This window comes from Rattus norvegicus, chromosome 5 (assembly GCF_021556685.1).
Source record: "Rattus norvegicus strain SHRSP/BbbUtx chromosome 5, alternate assembly SHRSP_T2T, whole genome shotgun sequence".
NCBI classification, from domain to species: domain Eukaryota; kingdom Metazoa; phylum Chordata; class Mammalia; order Rodentia; family Muridae; genus Rattus; species Rattus norvegicus.
This window is the reverse complement of record NC_141538.1, coordinates 29,372,223-29,387,603: the sequence shown is the minus strand read 5'-3', so window position 1 is coordinate 29,387,603 and position 15,381 is coordinate 29,372,223. Positions and strand designations below refer to the sequence as shown.

The 15,381-nt window shown below is 44.7% G+C and overlaps 1 long non-coding RNA gene across 1 annotated transcript; it reads right to left on the bottom strand.

Annotated features, from left to right (window-relative positions):
* Positions 1-546: 546 nt before the first annotated feature.
* On the bottom strand, positions 547-14,522 carry LOC108350932 (uncharacterized). Its single transcript, XR_015620705.1, has 3 exons — positions 14,431-14,522; positions 5,435-5,577; positions 547-836 (listed from the first exon to the last, which is right to left on the bottom strand). It is a non-coding gene; the product is annotated as an uncharacterized LOC108350932 (long non-coding RNA).
* Positions 14,523-15,381: the final 859 nt, after the last annotated feature.

The following is a 15,381-nucleotide window of genomic DNA, read 5'->3' as shown; positions in this document are numbered from 1 at the left end:
TTCTCTGCCCCCCACCTTCCATCCCTCTCCTGGGGTTTGGAACAGCTGCTCTTGCCTGGCCTCTCTCCCTCGTTCCTCTTTACAGGAAAAAGCCTGTCTGTCCTTCAAGGCCACATCCTGCTTAGACCTTCATGATTGTATTCTTTCTGCCTAATACCCCCCACTCTACTCCCAGGCCTGGTCATAGCCTGGAAGCCATTCCATTCAAATAAACTTCACTAAAGAAAAAAAAAAAATAAAAAAGAAGTGGCCTATAAAATAGTCTATTGTATTTTTACATTTCTCAAATAAATCTCCTCTTAAAATGTAACTAAGTCTTTTAAAATAAATTTGAATCTTCCCCAGAAGTGTAATTTTAGAATTTTAATCTTTTTGTTATCTTAGACTTAAGGATATTGAACTTTCATGATTTCAACATTCTGGATTATGATATTTAGGATCATGTCTTTTGGCTTTATGGCCCAAATATGAGTAGAGATAATTCTAAATAATTCAGATACGGAGAACACCTAGGGTTGAGACAGAATACTCGAGGAAGAAAAAAAATCGGCCACCTTGTGTTTTATGACTGACAGGAGTTGCTGCGGCGAGGTGTCGCTACAGTCCCTGGCATTCCCAAATTATTCATGGAGAAGTGTCTTTCTGAAGGTACTGGGGGAGGTGCCCGTTAATCTGGTGAAACAAAAGAGCCAGGAGGCAGAAGAGCCGTGGGTGTTGCAAGAGCTGGGCACTGAAGAAGTTGAGCTGGCGTAGAACATACCAGAACCAGAAAGCAGAGCCCTTTCTTTCTTCGGCAATGTCTCCCCAGTGCCCTCTACCGTCAGAGTTCATAACTGCTGCAGAGGAGAAATATTTAAAGGCCGGGCTAAATTTTCTGCTGAGCAAGCGATCAAGGGTGAATTTGTAACGGAGACATCAACCACCCCCAGCCCTATGCATTCCTCTTCCCTCTGCTGGCTTCGCACTCGCCTTTAAACTTGGAAGGTCCACGCTCCAGCGCACACGCCCTTTACACCGCGAAGGTTTAAGCTCCAGGCCTGGAAACTTTTCTTCCAGAAACCCTAGGAAGAAGCCTTGTGCCCTCCCAATATGGAACCAGATTGTTTCAGATAACATTTCCTTGACTCTGACATGCCAAACTCATGTCATGTGTTTGTTTCTGAGACAATTCTGGTGTGCAGGTGGCTTTGCTGTTCCAATAGGGCCTGGCTGTAGGAATCCCACTGTTGGAGGTTGGAGTGACCCAGTCCCATGTAAACAATCCCACAGAGAAAATTCCAAATACCACTCGAAGGAGAATTGTTGGGGAAGAAAAGGTAGGCAGCGAGACTACAGACAGGCAGAGCACTCAAAGGTAAAGTGGAAAATTCTGCTTTCTTTAGAGACTCAGGTTATGATGATGTTTTGCTGGGGCAGACAGGTAATAGGATGTCTTGCTAAAGCAGACACAGGTGAGAGGATGTGCTATGCTTAGAAAGAATACAAATATGACCCCCACAGAGAGTAGGAGCTCCAGTGTTGATTTGCTAGTCTTTGTTGATGACAGACATGGATTGGTTTGTCTTACATTGTGTTGCTAAGCTTCGCTTGTGGTGACTTCCTAGAGAGAACCTCACCAAAGAACTTCTGTTAGATTCCTGAGGCTTCTTGCTGCCTCTGTGGACTCTGGCCGATTGGCGAGCCTTGTGGATTCGTCTGAATTGAACTGCTCTTGCAGGTTTGTGTGTGGTGTCTGCTGAGTGCACTGAACTGTAGCCGCTGATTTGTATTTGCTAGTGGACTGGACTGAGAACAACAAAGATTGGAATCACCCCCCCCCCCCCAAAGAACTATTTCTAAACAATCCCTTGCCCTGTATACTAATAACCTTTCTTTTTCACTTCTTCTGGTGGGTGGTAGGCTAGAGGAGAGGTTGAACCTTATTAAAGTAGGTTGTGAAAAATATATGCCTACAGCAAAGGCCTTTTTTTTTTTTTTTTTTTTTTTTTTTTCCGGAGCTGAGGACCGAACCCAGGGCCTTGTGCTTGCTAGGCAAGCGCTCTATCACTGAGCTAAATCCCCAACCCAGCAAAGGCCTTCTTGAAAGGTGGTCTGGGCCAATCTGAAGGTTTGAGAGAATAAGGTTCTAAATAATAGAACTGGGAAAGGAAAGTTACCTAGAAAGAGGGAACTCTGGGATTTCTGGTGAGTTTCTTTGCCTTAGTGGGGCCTTTTGTTTCCATGATTTTTCTGTTTGGTGCTGGGGTAGACTCTTGCTAGTCAAGCAAGGGGCTATGTCTGCTACCCTTCTGGTTCTTTTTATGGACCATTCTGTTCTGCCTCCAGATCATTTGAAGTTGTGTTTCAGTGTGTGGGTCTTTTCTTCACTACACCCATTCCTTCCTCCACTTACTTTTTGTTTGTTTTGTTTTTCGAGACAGGGTTTTCCTGTGTTGCCCTAGCTGTCCTGGAACTTGCTTTGTAGACCAGGCTGACCTTGAACTCAGATATCCACTGAAGTGCCAAGGTTAAAGATGTGAGCCACCTCCATCAAGCATTCCCCCACCTCTCTCTCTCTCTCTTTCTTTCTTTCTTTCTTTCTTTCTTTCTTTCCTTCTTTGTTTCTATTCTTGTTTTAAAGACAGGGCTTCTCCTGAGTGCATGCTGGGATAGAAGGCATGTGCTACTGTACCTAGCTCCCCTCTTTCTTGAGTTTTTCATGCCTGTAGACCAGACCCTTTTTATTTAATCTAGTCTGACCTCAACAATACTCCTGCTTCAGCCTCCACATTATTGGTATTATGGTATTATGGCATGAGCCATACTCCCAGCATTCTTTTTTATTCTTCTATTTCCTCCTTCTCCTCCTCCTCTTTCTTCCTCTGCTTAAACCTATCTATCTATCTATCTATCTATCTATCTATCTATCTATCTATGTATCTATCTATGTTTTTTACTGTGTAACACAGGTTGACTTAAACTAACTATGTGGTCTGGTCTAACCTCAGCCATCCTTCTGTTTCAACCTACCAAATGCTGGGATTTATATACAAGCTACTATGTCTAACTCATAGTCATTTTAAAGTTATTTAATATAATTCCCTTGGGAAGGGTAATCTAATGTCCCACTAAATATCATCCATTTCTGGAAAGGAATGGTTATACCTTCTCTCTGGTGCTGTACTTGGAAGTGAAACCTGTGGGCTAGCCTGTGATTATCTAGCTGGATGAATGTGGTCATGGCAGTGTTCATGGGGGAAGAGAGATGAATGACCGGAAAAGAGACTGGAGTGATGTGGGATCAGGAACTAGGGATGCCAATTGCTCGTAGAATCAGGAAATACGAGGAAGTAAAGATTGTATTCCGAGTGGGAGAAGGATGCTAAGGAACATGTCTGGGAAACACTGAGGTCCATGTTTGTAGGATGATGTCATTATACAGCAATGCTGGTCCAGGATAAGGCGTAGTCTTATCATTGGATGAGAAGGAAGAGGCAGCAAGGAAAAGTCTAGGAAGGAGAGAATCAAGATGGAGATGGAGGATTTCCCAGATCCGGGTGATCCTGATTTGCCAAGGTAACAGGAATGGATTTCTGTAGACAAATTTATCTTATGTAGGTGGGCGGTTTAAATCCTTATCAATTATACATTGAGTATTTAACATATAAATCAGAGTGGGAACTTTCTGCTGCTTTTTTGACTTTACCTCAACAGGTGGCGCCCAACGTGTGGTAATATTAAAAAAGGGCATGACCGGTTCCCTAGTGTCACTAATCACCCTGGACCCCTGGTACTCTTAGGCCCAGGTGGTCACTCCCTGGTGTTAGTTCTGTCACCGTAGGGCTATATAGAGCTAACCTTAATTTGTCTCAGTAGAGGCTGGCTTCAGTGAGGCACCACGCCATGTTAGCCTAACTATCCTCTGGCCTCAGTGGTCTCTCCACTCCCATTGCTAGTCACTCTGGCCAGCCTTGGCCAGCCCTGGCCAGCAGGAACTCTGGTCCCAGCTACTTGGTAATATCAAGACTCAACAAAGTGTAACCCAACAATTAGGTTTATATATTAAATACTCAATGTACAATACATCCACACAATAAACTCACAATCAATTGATAAGGATATAAACTGCCCACCTAGATAAGATAAATTTGTCGACAGAAATCCATCCCAGTTACCTTGGCAATTCAGGGTCACCTGGATTCTCTCCTTCCTAGACTTTTCCCTGCCTACCCTTCCTTCTCATCCATTCTTATCCTGGACCCACCTTGCTGTATAATGACATCATTCTACACATGTTGTAAACTTCAGGGTCATAGAAGGACAGCTTGAGAATCACCCAACATTAAATAGACATGTATGAACCATAGTATCTGTTAGGTGTCCTTGTAGACAAAGCACCTGCTTTGGGATGTATTTAAGTGGACTCCGTAGTGACTGCCAGAGAGATGTGCTCAGATATCAAGCCCCAGATGCTGTGAGCACTGGTCTTATTTGGAGAAAGTTCTTTGAAGATGCAATGACGTTATAGATCTCAAAGTGAGATCACCCTGGATTCTGGCATCTCCAGGGACAGGGGTCCTTTTGAGCTAGGCAGAGGGAGATTTCACTAAGGAAATACCTGTGCCGATGATAAGAGCAGAGACTAAGCGATGATGTCACAAGGCTAGGAACTCTGGAGTCTCCATCAGCAGAAACAGCAGGGAGGATCACGGGGCCTTCAGAGAAACACAGGCTTCCCAGCCTCCAGAGCTGAGGGAGAAGACTGTGGTTGTCAAACCTCGTGGCTTTCGGTCACTGTTGTGGTAGCTATAGTCAATAGCAGAATTGCTTTCCTCGTTCCTTTATTAAGGAAGTAAGCCACTAAGACCCTGTTTGCAGACCATGCCATAAGCAAAAGTCCCTGGGCCAGGTTCTCTCCTATCCCTCTGATACGTTGGCCTGTGGTTCCTGTCCCTTCTCCTGTGCTTTGATGATCCATCAGTGCACATTCTGCTGTGTGCTTTGCCTTCAGCACGGGTAGTACAAAGAGTGTTAGGATAAAAGCTGTGTGCCAGTCAGGTTGGTATAGCTGTCAACAACCCGGATGGACGGATGGACGGTTGCTAAAGTGATGGAGCGAAGTCCACGAGGCCCCCAGCTGGACAGACATTGATGGTTTTAGAGGCTGCTGGACTGTGTGTGTATGTATACTCGAGTGACTGAGTGTCCGTGCTCTCAGATACCAAGAAACAGGAGACGGAGGAAGGAGACAGGGGAAGGGAGGGAGGAGGGAGAGAGTCGTCTATGTGTCTGGTGCTGGGGGTGCTCCAGCGCATGCCACATAACACAAATGGAGGTCAGAGTACAACTCTCCTTCCATTGTGGGCTTTGAGAATTGAACTCAAGTTGGCAGCTGTGCGCGGCACACTCTCGTACCCTTTGAGCCATCTTGCTAGCTTTTTGTGTCAGTTCTTACCTCGTACCTGTCTCTGTGCTCAGCTTTGTGATAACCCTGTAGATGACCAAACTGACGCTGAGGTTCATGTATGTGCTGGAGGTCACGCAGGTAGCAGAGCATGTCAGCAGAGGGGCAGGCAGTCTGACATCTTCACTCAGGATCTGGAGAGACATAATTTCTCTATGGAGTAAGGAAAACAAAGAGAAAGGAGACACCCAGTCTGGATGCCTTCAAGAAAGGAAACTCTACTTCACAGAAAAATCATGCAGGGTGGAACCTGATGACCAACACTCAGTGTCCACTGGAATGCAGGTCTGGAAGCCTGGAGGCAAGCCTCATTCGGGAAGAAGGCCATCTTTCAAGGTCAGGTGTCCTGTCCTCCACTCCACATATAAAGAAGTAGAAATTCCAGGGAGTGGGTACCCCAGTGGGGTCCCAGGGAAGGGACCTTGGTTAGCTTCCATCAGCCCTGAGACTCCCTGAGGGGACGGTTCTCGCTTTGCCTGCAAGCCTGAGGCCTTCTTCAGCAGAGCCTTGGATCTAGGAGGACGAGAGAGCTTCTGGGAGGGTAGAGCAAAGACTGGGTTGAATTCATATCTCCACTTTAGAGCAGAGATGTGAGGCCAAAAATAACCCACGGCTGAGATCCGGTACCTGAAAGAAGGAAGGTCCGGAAGCTGCCAGCAAGCACAAGAGAAAGAGGGAAGGAGAACCAGGGAGGCCCGTTCAGCCTCAGCTGGAGGTGTGGCCCCCAGAGGTTGTGGGCAGATGGGTGGCCACAGTGAGGGACCCCGTGAATGCAAGAGCAAGCGGTGCTGCAGTCTATTGGTCCGCCATTCGCTTGCCTTGACCCTCCTGTGCTGAGGGCCATGTTTGACCAGAGTTGGCATTTCTGGCACTGCAGATGGAGGGGTACATTTAGGGACTCTTTCAAATAACCCCAGTGACAAGTTATCAGTGCTCCTATTTCCCTGTTTTTTGGCAGATCCATCACACTATATATTAAGGCTGAGGTATTTCAGTGACTGCATTTATGAGTCATCTTGTCGAATTTCTGCACTCAGTTGTTACCTCTGCTCTATAATCTCCTTTTGTTCAGGGGATATGGGCAATAATTACGTTTTTTTTTTTTTTTTTTTTTTTTTTTTGCCTACCTTTCCTTCTGTGAAATCACGATGGCAACCGTAATGAAAGAGGCAGACCCGTTTCCTTGACTATTTCACTGAACCCGGTAGTGTGCTTCAGTCCAGGGCAGAAACGCTCTCCCGCTCGCCACAATAAACAAAAGGCTGTCTCAAGGGTGGGCTGATAGAACGGAGATCAAGCATGTACAAGGACTTGGGCTCAGTCCCCGAAAGGCATCTCTTCTAAATGCAGTCACACTGTCATTTCTTGTCACCTGCCTACCTGCTCAGATGTTGTAAGTAGGTAATCTGAGGGAATTATAATAAAATTGCTCCTGCGTTTGATAAAAGAAACACATGTACATACACACAAATACACATATACATAAACATTCCAACACACACAGATACACACATGCACACACAGATACTTGCTAACATACATACAGAAATACAGATATGTACATATATACTCATACATAAATACACATATATACATTACATACAGACATGCAGACATATACATACATACATATATACAGACACACACAGATACACAGACGTATACACACACATACAGACATGCAGACATACACATACACACATACATACACATACACGTATTACATACAGACATGCAGACATATACATACATACACACATATATATACCCCAGCACAGATACACACAGATACACAGACAAATACACACAAATAGTCTTGCTTTTGAAGTCTATCAAATTGTGTATCTATCTGGACAAATTGCCAACTCCTCAACATTTTTTCTAAAAAATATTTTACATGTATGAGTGTGTGTGTGTGTGTGTGTGTGTGTGTGTGTCCCACATAAATGCCTGGGGCCTATGGGGACTAGAAAAGGCAATCAGATTCCCAGTTACTGGAGTTAGAGACAGTTGTAAGTGGCTGAGTGGGTGTTGGGAATCAAACCTTGGACCTCTGCAAGAACAGGAAGTGCTCTTAGCTGCTGAGTCATCTCTCTAGTCCCCACCCCTCCTTTTCATTTATATTTTTGAGACAGAATCTACCTATGTATTTTAGGCTGGCCTTAAACTTGCCATGTATCTGTAGCTCAGATTGGACTCAAACCTGGCCTTCTGCCCTACCCTCCTGTGTACTGGGGCTGTGTGATGCTCTGCACGGTCAGGCTTCTGTGTCTTAACGGATCTGTTGTCCCATCATTTGACATCAAAGATTATTGGCTAGTTTGTCTCTCCCCCTCCTCCTCTCCCTTCTCTTTGTCCTCCTCCTCCTGGAGACAGGGAGGTCTTAAATAGACCAGCTAGTCTCAAACTCAAATATGGGATTGTCCTGCCTCAGCCTCCTGTTACGGGACTACAAGCATGTGTCATCATGACCAGTTCACTGAAATGTAAAGAATTTGTCCTGAACAACTCAATATTTTTAGTATCAAGAGGGCTGAGAGACCTTATTTAGGAAAAAGAGAAGGAAAGAGACTATAGTAACCCAAGAAAGATGACTTTGTATGGTGGAGAACACGGAACCATGTGGTTTGCTTACCACAGTTTCCTGGGGGAGTTTTAAATGTGGCCAGATTTATTATTCCCCAGCACAATTCCCTCTACCTGCTTGACTGTGGTAAGGAGATGAGAGAATTGAAACAGAGGGGAAAGCTTTATTCTTCTAATTGGAAGCTATGTCCCCATTTCTTTTATTCTAATTTACCTATCAGACACTCTCCAGTTGACTGAACCACACTGGTCAGCGCTTCACCGCACATACTGGGGAACACACTTTCTCTTCCACACAACCCATCAGGAAGTTAAGAGCCTAACTTCCTGTTAGTCCACAGGGGCTTTTCTAGGCACGTGGTGTCTAAATAGCTTCCTCCTACCAGGTTCTTCTTATGCCCCAAGGCTGATTTTTTTGCCTGTCCAACTCAACCTATTCAGTGAATAGTTTTGAGAGAGCTTGGAGCTCAGAGAAGAGTGCCCACTTGTCTAGGTACATCCTCCAAGTGACAGATGACTACGAGTCAATGTCAAATGGATGCACCCTTGACAACAGGAAATCAGGAACAGTTTCAGATTTTAAAGTTCTTCCTATGTGCTGGAGGTCGTGGTTGTGTAGGGTCATGTGACCATGTCCTGGACTTGCTTTGGAAAGGGAACGATCTATGCTAAGTACTATACCGCCCAAGCCACTGGGCAGGATTCTTGGATCTTGATGACGATGGCCAATATATTTTGGGGTGCACGAATGTATTTTGAAATAGAAGGCACCTGGATTTTGAAAAAAAACCTGAAAATAACTTTATTATTGTGGCTGTTCACAGTATTAGCACCAGTAGTTAGGACTTTTGTGTGGAAATGGACAGAAAAAGAGGAGAGTCATTGATGAGGAGGGGCTGTTGGAAGCCTGGATGCGTGAGTCAGCTGCCCTGGAGAACAGACAAAGGTCCTTCTCATTGATTTCTATACGGCAAATGGTCCTAGTGTTTAGCTTGGCGCTAAGGAGATGGTTCAGCAGGCAAAGTGCTAACCCTGCGATCCAAATAAGAAGCCAGCTATAGCAGCTCACATCTATGGTCTCGCCACTCCCACAGCGAGATGGGAGGCAGAGATAGAAGGCTCTCCCTGAAGCTTGCCAGCCAGCTATCCTGGAGCTAACCATACAGCAGCAGAAATAAGAGACACTGGTTTCAGCACGGTGGAGGGCAACCAACTCCTGGAAACTGTCCTGTGGAGCTACTGTCTCTTGTGGTTTTGTGAAGGCTGACAGGGTTCTCAAGGTATCTCACACAGCCATAGTTGAAAAGCTGGAGCTTAAGTCAGCCTCCTTATGACTCATCTGAACTGGAGTCTAAAATGGTTCCCCCAGTAGGCTATGAGGGGTGATGCTTATCTACAGACAGTCCTGGAGGCTACAACCCGAGCATGGGTGTGACTCGGGCTTTTCAATGCTTGTGTGCTAGGATCTTACCAGGAGCCCTCAAAATCAGGGCAATTTAGGAAGTGTCTTATGTGGCTGGGTGGTGGTGGTGCACACTTTTAATCCCATCATCAGGAGGCAGAGACAGGCAGATCTCTGTGAGTTTGAGGCCAGCCCGGTCTCCAGAGTAAGTTCTAGGATAGCCAGAGCTACACAGAGAAACAAACAAAAAAGGACAAGCATGTGCTACTGTGCCTGCTCTTTACGTGATACGGAGGATGAAACCCAGGTTTTGTGCTCACGGGGTGAGCATTCTGTTAGCTGAGCTACACTTCTAGCCCAGGCTCCCATCCGCCATGCAGGGAGAAGCACGCCGTCAAGTGCTTGCCTTGTTTGTGAGGACCTGGGTTAGCAACTAGCTAAACTGTAACAATTAATGATTATATGTGCTGAGGCCTAACCAAAGCGGGGCAAGGAAACTGTTCTGCATGCCTACGGCCTGTTCTCTGGGGCAGTCTCTTTTCTAAACCCTGTGCTTTGTGCTTCCTATTCACTCCTGCCTGGCTGGGTACCCAGATCTTGTGTCTGAGCTTGAGATAAAAAGTAAAAAGTTATGGATGGATTCCGTTGAAGTCAGATTGGAGAAGGGTGTTGGGGAAGTTTTACCCAGCAGGAGACTAGATAAAGAGGGGAACTGGGTGGGTCAAGGATAGCATGTGCTGAGCCCAGCGTAAACCTGGTGGGGACAGAGGGACATGGTTCCTGCCCCTGGGACAGGGCCCCAATGTGAGTGTCCATGAGTGTTGATGGCTGCTGTGAGTGTAAGGCCTGTTTGCATAATAATGTACATATTTTTATATTCTTCCGAGGAATGCCCTTCCTGTAGATGTTAAAGACTCCATGCGAATTTGAAACAGCGCCAAGTCCTGGAGTCAAGGGTGTGGCTATGTCTCTACGAAATGGTAAAGCTGGAACCTTCAGGACAGCCCTTAAGGCTATAGGAAAGAGCTCTAAATATATGTAAAATTTCCCAACTATACAAAATGAAAGGATGCAATATGAATTGTGAGGGACTTCATGAATCTAAAGGAACAAAGGCAACTGCATTAATGAGCCAGCTTTTTGGAATACAGCTTTGGATACAAAGGTAGCAGATTCCTGAGTTCAAGATCAGCCTAGGACAGAAGAGGAGGTTAGGCCCAGGTGTGGTAGAAATGATGATTTGAGGGTCCCACCCAACTAGTTTATGTCAGTGCTTAACAAAACCAGACAGATCTCTGAATTCTTTTGCAATGTTAAGAAAAAATTGTGTGCTTGCTGTCTGCTTGCTGTCTCTTAAGAATCAAAGGTGTCGTTCATAAGATTATCTAGACCTGGAGTGAATGACTGGATTGATATGTAAAGAAAAAGACTGGACCTGTTCTCTGCAGAAGACAGTTATCCAGATGGTTTTTTTTTGGGGGGGGGTAAAAAGAGTGAAAAGGTGTTCATGCAAGCAGAACATGGACAGAGAGATCTTTTAGAATGGCAAAAAAAGCTAGACAAAGACTTCCAGAGAGAAAGCAGACAGAAGCAGAGAGAAGCAAACTGGAAAGGCTGTATCAGGCAGACACAGGTCACTAGCTTGGATCCACTATTTGACATCGAGTCCTTCGTTTCACCATTTTCTGACACCCTTCTCTCCGAATCCCTCTCCATGCCTAGGCTGGTTCTCGGCAGGCGTGTCTGTCTGGCATGTGTCCTGCTAGTGAGCAGACTATGTGTTCTCACTTTTGAAGGAGTGGTGGAAGGCACACCGTGAAGGAAAGAGTTTGGTAAGAATGGGTCGAGCTCGATTGTTAGAGCACCTGCTTAGTCTAAGGAAGCGTTGGAATCGATCTCTAGCACCACAGAAACTGGGCATGGTAGAATATTCTTAAAACCCCAGAATTCAGGTGGTACAGGGAGGATTGGGTCGAGGACATTCTGAGATACACAGGAGCCTGTCTGAAAGAGAAAAAAGGATGGAGGGAGGAAGGGGCGGGGAGAGAGAGAGAGAGAAGAGTCAAGGATCTATGAATTACATGTGTCAAGGTTTAACAGACAATTTCACATGCTTTTCAAAGAGTTGGTAAAAAATGTATATCCTGCTAATAACTTCAAAGGCAGGCCTATTTATATCGATTACTGCCACTGCCATTTTACTGAGCATCTTTGATCTGCCAGGTGCCTTGTGATCTGCTGGGCCTGCCATTCACCTGATCATTATAATCTTAGGAGTCAGAGTCTTATAAATTTTAAACATTCAGAGACTTTGCACAGTTATCCCCTCCTCTTTCACATGCTTGTATGGCTGATGAGTTACACAATACCAACAGGGACCCAGCTGTGTTTGACTTCGAAGGGCAGAAGTTTCCTGTTTGGTTTTGTCTTCCAGAAGATTTTGTTACTACTTAGGAAGAAGTTTCAAAATGAAACCATACTTACATTTCTCTTTACAAAGGAACGCATGGTTGACACCAGCGCCTTACCAAATGCTGTGTTTTGAAACAGATTCTCTCGGCAACATTCAGATCTAAATATTCTCTTGAGTTTTATTTAATCTGGAGCCAAGTCATCCCCTCTCCCTCAAGACAGGCTTTCTCTGTGTAGTCTTGGCAGTCCTGGAAATCACTCTGTAGACCAGGCTGGCCTTGAACTCAGAGATCCACCTGCTCCTGTCTCCCCAGTGCTGGGATTAAAGGAATGCGCCACCGCTGCCTGACAGGAGCCAAGTTTTAAAAACTGTTCTTTGATTGATGTATACGTATTTTGAAGTAGTCACGAGAAGTAACGTTATTGACTAATTGCCTGCCACACATACTACTAATAACTGAAATTTTGTTTTTGTTTGTTTGTTTATCTGTTTTGAAGATAAGGTCTCACGGTGTAGCCATAGCTGACCGAAACTCACTATGTAGATCAGGTTGGCCTCAAACTCACAGAGATATTCTTGCCTCTCTCTCTCTCCAGGGCAGAGATCAAAGATGTGCATTACCATGCCCAACATAAAGGAAAATTAAAGAAGGTAGTGTGTATGGAGTGTAGGAATTTGCAACAGAAAAAGGAGACGTTATATTTTTTGTTTGTGTTGAGAGTATTTGAGTAAAATTTATGCCCCATTATAAAACTTGACCACAATTATTGTGCCTATGTATGTGTGAGGGAGTGTGTGTGTGTGTGTGTGTGTGTGTGTGTGTGTGTGTGTGCAGGCTTGAAATTGATGTTAGTTGTTTTCCTTAGGTGCTTTCTACGTTATTTTGTTTCCATCAAGGCCATCTTTAGTTACATGGTTAGTTAGTAACATCCTAGTTACATGAAACAAGACAGCTTGTTTCAAAAGGAAAAGAAAATGTAATTTAAAAATAGGAATAGGATCTCTTCAAATTTAAACATGATTTAAAAGATTCTAAGGTGAGATTTTGACAGATGCTAAAAAGAGCAGTCGCCTAAGAGATACAGTTTACAGAAATTCTCCACAAGATGCACTCAAATGCCTGCCAAAAAGCATCTCAGATCATGTTTCAGCTTAAGGCCCATTTTCTCCAAGAGACACATTCAATATATATTGCTGTCTTCCTTTTTGAATAGATTTTACTTATTTATTCATTTTTAGGGCAGGTTTTGGTTCATAGCAACTATGAGGGAAATTTACACAGTTTCTATAAGCACCCTCCCCAGCTCCCCAACCATAACTGTCCTGAGAAACGGTTGTATGTCTGTTAGATTAACATGTACTGCCTGGAGGATCTAGCCCAGGACCTCGTGCATGCTGGCAAATACTCTAATGGCCCCAGAAGGTTCACTTTTGATATTCAGCATTCTGGGGGATATAAAGAACATGTATCCATTGTTACAGTACTGTCAAACACCCAGCAATCCTCCAGGGTCCACCTTTTCACTCGTCTCTCCCTCCCCACTAATATCTGACAGCCACCAATGTTTTTTTTTTGTTTTTTGTTTTTTGTTTTTTTCTTTTTTTCGGAGCTGGGGACCGAACCCAGGGCCTTGCGCTTGCTAGGCAAGTGCTCTACCGCTGAGCTAAATCCCCAACCCCGCCACCAATGTTTTTAATTGTCTTGTGGCATTATTATTTGAGACAGACTCTCATGTACTTCAGACTGGTTTCAAATGTTCTATGTAGCTTCGCGTAGATGACCTTGGACCTCTGACCCTCTTGCCTCTATTCTCCAGTGCTGGGATTACAGGTATGTACCGGCTCACCCAGTTTTATGCAGTGCTGGGACACAGAGGCCAATCTCAGAGATCCTTTCTCAGGGACCACCCAACATAGTGTCTGTCATTTGGCCCCAGAGGTAGCAGAGGTTGGCTGGCCAGTGAGCCCCAGGGATCCTTTTGTCTCTACCTTCCCAACAGTGGGATCACAGGTGTGTGCCTCCATACCCAACTTTTTATGTGGGTGCTTGGGTTTGAACTCAAGTCTTCATGCTTGTCAAGCAAGCTCTTTACTGACTAAGCCATTTCCACAGCCCTTATTGCTGCTGTTTTCTGAGTTAGGGTCTCATGTATCCCAAACTGACATCCAACTCCATGTGTCCTGCTGAAGATGACCTTGAGCTATCAATTCTCCTCTTTCCCAGGTGCTTTATGAGCAAACACCACCACACAGTGAAAGAGGAAGTTTTTTGAACACAGATCTTTCTATGTTTTGGAAATGGAGTTTGGATTTCAGGGGATGAAAAAAGGGTAATGACTTATCAAGTTTGTGGATGTGGCAGTGCCATTTCACTGTGATGGTCAAGACTAGGGGAGAGGGAAAAAAGGCTGTGGGCAAAGGAATAAAAAACAAACAAACAAAACAAAACAACCAAGGAGTCATAAAAGTTTAGCAATTTGTGATCTCCCTTTGAAGGCTGTTTTCAATAGGGTTTCATTGCTGGGAAGAGACACCATGACCAGGGCAACTCTTATACAGAACAACATTTAATTGGGGCTGGCTTACAGTTTCAGAGGCTCAGTCCATTATCATCACGGCAGCATCCATGACAAGGGGCTGGAGGAGAAGCTGAAAGCTTTAGATCGTGATACAACGGCAGACAAAAGACTGGCTTCTGAGTGGCTAGGAGATGGGTCTCAAAGCCCACCCCCACAGTGACGCACTTCCTCCAACAAGGCCACACCTCCTAGTAGTGCCACTCCCTGGGCCAAGCACATTCAAACCACCACACAAGCTCTTCTCACCCCCAAAGCAGACACCCTAGAAAACCCTTTTGATTGAAGGACAATTAACAAGTCAACTTGGTCTTACAGGCTTATAGAATTCAGTTGATTAAGACTCAAAAATTCACTGCTATTTTTAAAGCTTCTCTATGTGTTAGACCTTTGCCAAACTCCATACACTATTATTTCCTCCACCCATCCGTCTCTTTAATCTTCTTTAATCTTCATGTTACAGCTGTGATATGAGGGTGAGGGGCGGATCCTACCGTCTGAACAGCTGCCGGAGTGACAGGCCGCACCAGGACGGCCACTGTCTTTAGGTGACTTTGGCTTGCTGTGTTACAGAACGTTCCAAGATGGTGGGAGTGCTTTATAGCTCTAGCGTCTCGTGGTCACGTGATCAGCGTCAGGCAGGAACCAGATCTTAAATTTAAATTTTAATCAATACACCTGCGTAGCGGCTTTTGCCAGTATGAGTCTAAATAAATGGCTTCCAAACTGGGGCGCACACACCCCAGGAAGAGACAGGAATGCACAGACTGCAGGAAGAAAATGTAATACTCCATATATTTACATCATTATTTGGTATGTCTTATTTAATATTTAATAACGAGGTAAAGTGTAGTAGACATATAGGTGTACACATAGAATATGCATGTTTCACTACTTTCCATCATTCTTACATAGCACTTAGCTTGTGCTTGGCATGTTACAAATATTGATTATCTAATGA